The sequence below is a fragment of the Odontesthes bonariensis genome, chromosome 15 (assembly GCF_027942865.1).
Source record: "Odontesthes bonariensis isolate fOdoBon6 chromosome 15, fOdoBon6.hap1, whole genome shotgun sequence".
NCBI lineage: Eukaryota > Metazoa > Chordata > Actinopteri > Atheriniformes > Atherinopsidae > Odontesthes > Odontesthes bonariensis.
Genome location: NC_134520.1, coordinates 35,099,754 through 35,104,647, shown reverse-complemented (window position 1 = coordinate 35,104,647; position 4,894 = coordinate 35,099,754). Strand labels below are relative to the sequence as shown.

General features: G+C 42.4%; 1 long non-coding RNA gene across 2 annotated transcripts; it reads right to left on the bottom strand.

Annotated features, from left to right (window-relative positions):
* Positions 1-1,540: 1,540 nt before the first annotated feature.
* LOC142400834 (uncharacterized) lies at positions 1,541-2,798 on the bottom strand. Of its 2 annotated transcripts, none has more exons than XR_012772974.1 (3): positions 2,660-2,798; positions 2,257-2,390; positions 1,541-2,058 (listed from the first exon to the last, which is right to left on the bottom strand). It is a non-coding gene; the product is annotated as an uncharacterized LOC142400834 (long non-coding RNA). The 2 variants fall into 2 exon arrangements; XR_012772975.1 differs by having other exon boundaries at positions 1,541-2,026; positions 2,660-2,796.
* Between the last annotated feature and the right edge of the window lie 2,096 nt (positions 2,799-4,894).

Sequence of the window (4,894 nt, the reverse complement as noted above, 5' to 3'; positions counted from 1 at the left end):
GATCGAGGCTGTTTTAGACAACCTTTGCAATTATTGTAAGGGAAAGGTTTCACTAATCAGAGACTGTTTTTATGAATCTTCAGGGTCTGTACATCAATCCGGTCCAGATGTGAGAGGTCTCGGTACAGTGGGTTTTTCATCTGGACCTGGTCTAATGTGGTCTTGGTATAAAGCAAAAACGTTGAAATCTCCACTTTAGCATTTTCATAAATGAAATAAAAGTTTCACAGATAGAATAGTAGGTGTCAATCACAGCTGATGTCTTACCCAGAATGTCTAAAAAGTTTTCACATCAAAAAGTGTCACAAAAAAACAGCCAATCAGCGGACAAACAGTCGCACTGCACAATAAGTTCATTTCCCTTAACTGCCCAATCGGAAGCCAACTTCAGCCTCGTCAATTTCATCGAAGAGACTTCTGTTGGATAGATTAAACGGTCAACGAGTCATTTCCAGACCCTACAGTCACTTTAAATGGGCATCATGGGTCATTATAGCAGGTTTTTTTCAGCCAAAAAACGGGATTAAGGCTTCCAGCTGGGAATTTAATGTTTTTCTGCTTTGAAAAGTCTTGAAGATTTCTATAGAACAGATTATTATGAACTAGTTCTAATTTGTACACTCTACAATAACGTTTAATACACATTATAGCAGGATGAAAACTGACTAAATAGGACGTAGAAGAAGCTGTGAATGTTGTGAACAACTTTAAAACATGAACTGATAAACACATAAAGCCAAAAAAAAATTTAAAAAAGTATTTTCCCAAACTTTCTATCTTCCGTCTGATGAAGTCAGACTCACTGATTCCATCCTCTGTTAAAAACAGATTTGATTGTGTTTCACATGTTTTTGGGTTCTTCCTTTTCAGTCTCTGACATCCTCTGTGTGGCTGATTATAAAATATCTGTTAAAACAGTCAAATTTAAGTCCTCTGATCACTAAAAACGCTTCTTTTGGAGACTCGGGGGCCCTTAAAGACAGCGGGGGGCCACCTCAGCAGCTGCTTCAGAAAGTAGTCACAACACAATGTTTATTGCATTATATTTCATGGAGATGTAACAAAGTTACAGAAAAGGAACCGTTAACTCAACCAGATGTTGACCATCAGTGTTCAGACACAAGCCGCAGATAAATAATAAATAACGTGTTATCCCACAGTGAGTGTTCTTTAAGGCTGGGGACCCGGAGCATCAGACAGATGAAGTACACAGCATAATATTAAAACAGGCTTCAATCCAATGAGTTCCAGTCAGGGCCAAAAGTGCAGCACAGAAATATATGAGGATAGAAAGTGCTCAGACATGGAAAGTAACAGTGAACATCCTGATTCAGACGCCAGAGAAAGGAAGCATACAAACATGAGTCTCCATCTAAAGATCTATAATAAGGCATAAAAAATGTGCTTGTTGGCCACAGTTGGAATAACCATGTTGTTCTCAGGCCGCTTGAATACAAACTTATTTGCTGTGAAACAGTCAGTTTTTAACCCTATCTGGTTTGTTTGTAAAAAATTAAGTCTATTAAGATATTTGGTCCGATTCATTGGTCATGCATACACACGAAATTTGTCCTCCGCTTTTCACCCATCCAGGTTGGCACCTGTTGACACACACATGCACAGGGTCACACACTCAGAGACAGATGCCAACCTGAAGCGGTGGGCAGCCATGAAGCACCTGGGGAGCATGGGGATACGGTGCCTTGCTCAAGGGCACCTCAGCCGTGACAAGGAGGTGGACTGACACCCCTCCAGCTATCAGTTCCAATCTTTTTTTGAGTGGCGAGAGTGGGAATTGAACTGCCAACCTTCTGGTTATTGGACGACCAACTCTAACCACTGAGCCACGGCTCAGATTGTTTGGGAAGATTTTGTTCTTCTTGAAGTCACCCATAAGAATAACTTCTGATTTTTCATGTTGTTTGTGGACGACACTTAAAACAATCAAAGAAGTCATTGGAGGCAGCAGCGGGTCGATAAACTGCAAAGAGGGTGAAGGACGACGTTTCAGCGGCTGGTTTCAGATCTGTGAGCAGAGGTGAGACATTCAGGTTGTTACTGAGGAGGAAAAGATTAAAGAGACTTTCATGAGCTGGTTCATCACGTCTCCTTCCTAACAAGTTTGGACACATCTTCCTTCTTTAGATAAAGCCCACTTAATCGTTTGACTCCGTCAGGTTATCAAGACTGAATAAAGGTTTTATTTGACTAAAACGTAAATTGGTGACATTTACAATTTGAATGATGAACTCTCACCCCTTTAGATCCTCGTCTCTGACGGTTAACGAGCAGCACAGCCACCACGATGATCAGGATGATGGCGAAAGCGATGCCGGCGATGATGGCGCCGATGTGGGCTGAACGGGTTCCCGACGGAGCCGGGTCACCACCTGTCAGACAGAGAGGACCAAACACTCAGCTGAAAGGAGGTCTTCTGTTCAATTGTTTGTCAAAAGTTAATATCAAAAGTTTTATTCCAACTAAAAAAATGCTGCTAATGTCACAATGCTATAGATTGTTTTTTGGCTTTATCCCAAACTAAATGAACTCCCGCTCTCTTCATGGAGCCGTTTACGCTGCAGGTCAGCTTCAGATTCTCTGAAGTCGGCGGTCTAACTGAGGTGTTGCACATTTTTACAAGAAACTGAAAGACTCTTACCGTCAGAGAGAAGTTTGGGACAATCTGTAAAGGAGAACAGATCAGGGTCAGGTGCCAACAGAAACAGTTATACAGGTTTCTATATGTCAGCATCATAAAACCAGCAGCTCGATGCTCAGAAAACTCACAAATCTTCTGTTTACATGTGTTACAGGAGCAGAAGGAGTTCCTCCAGCTGCTCAGACGCTGCTCTTTCATTCACCCCGAGGACACTTTTAGCCTTTTTCATCTTACTTATGCTGCAAGATGTGCAATACAGTCATACAACAACCGGATTGCACTGTAACTTTTTACTTTTACTATTTTTATTCTCTTGTATATTATTTAGATATCTTTTTATATTTTTGGTGTATCCAAAGCCAAGAGCTCCTGCACTAAATGTCATTATGCCTGCATAGTGACAAAAAGAATTCTTTAATCTAAATGTGGACTTTTTGTATCTGTCCACCAGGTGGCGCCACTTGCATTATAAATCAGTGTTGCTGCCAATTATCGACCCATTTCAGAAAGTAATAATAAAATTAATAATCAGATACTCGTTGACATGTGTTTCATGGAAGTTATTTCAGTTTTTCCCCCACTAATAAAAAACTGTGGAGCTTATCTGCCTTTAAAGGGTTAAAATACCTCAAATATAATGAATAATTAATACCTATACTTCCGGCTGAAGTCGTTTTCTTTAATAAATCCGACACATGACGCAGCTGCTTATTATTTGGTGATCATTGACGGCTCAGACAGATGCATTCTGGGCTTCTCACCGATCTGTTTTATGCTGATGGAGTCGGCTCCGTCTTCCATCGTCACCTTGGCACCTTCTGCCAGATGGCGGCACACTATGAAGACCGTCCCGTCACGGCAGACGCTGCACCGGCTGCTGTTGGGGGGGAAGGAAGGGGGGCAGAGCGGCAACGGGCTCCCCGGGTCACGTGTCCAAAGTGCCCCGTCGTTGTCGTTAAAATCGTACACGATGGTGGCGTTGACGGCGGCGGGGTGGGATGCGTTGTAGCAGGTGGTCTCCTGCGGAGTCAGAGCAGAGGAATGACATCATCAGCCCAGGTGGAAGCTCCCACTTTGAAAACTTCATGAGTAACAAATTAAGTTCTAACAACATTCAAAGTCCTGCATGAGTTACATTTCTGATGTGTGGAGACTTAAAAGATCAATAAATCTGATCTGATGAACACATCTTTGCAAATCCACGAGCACATCTGCCTTTAACGTACACACTGAGCCTCTTTCCACAGGGCTGCACTCACCAGCTAGCCTAGCAAGCCAGACCCCCGTACAGCAAAAAGCTGTACAGGGGTCTAGTGACGCTGGATAGCAGTGTGGGCGGGATAAACGGCTGTCTGTCAAGTTCAACGCCACGCAAAAGGATGGTGCAACAACCAATCAGAGCGATGAAGAAGTTTTACGTAGTCAACGCGACGGAATGAACATCGTGGTTTGTAGTTTATGGCCTGAAAAGCTGATTTCCCTTAAGCTCTAAACTCTGTAAACTTTAGCAACATTTGAAACATTTTCAGGTGAGAAAGTAGTCGTTTAGATCCCCAACGTGTTGAAAACCTGACAAAATACCGGCTGTTTACAATTTTGTGCCCACGAATTTGGCGCTACTAAAGCTAGCCGCAGTGAGCAACGCACTTCCTGTTTTGACTGCTCTCGTCCCGTTAACGGAATTTGACCGTTCAAATGAGTTTTGTCAGCTCTGAGACGAAGATCGGGTTGTGGAGACCCATGCGTCGTCCCACCAACGGAGCAAGCTGGTAAATTAAACTTTTACCGTAACCGGTGGGCAAAACTCTGAAAACGTCCTTTTTAAAAAAAAATAAAAAAACTTAAGTGCAGTTATCTGTTCGTCTCGCAAAGAAAAATGTATATCTAAATTTTCCAGAGTCGCTGCCAAAGCCAACTCGAAAGACTGTCCGCCGGGCGCAGCCCTTCTTTACCTCTCTCTGGAACTACACACTAGGGCTGCACGATATTAGAAAAATATGCGATACACGATAACATGACTGGATACCGCGATATTGATATTACTTGCGATATTTAATATATACATGTATTTTTCCCTCTCTACTTGCCATTCTGCATTTTATCATGTATAAAACAACTGAGAGCAATGTTTTATTTCCAACATTTTTTTATTAGGAAAAAACATGGCTGATATATAGCCTGGGAATTCCCATGCTGCTTTGCGCTCGATTTCATTCTCACTGCAAAGTCAGCCTG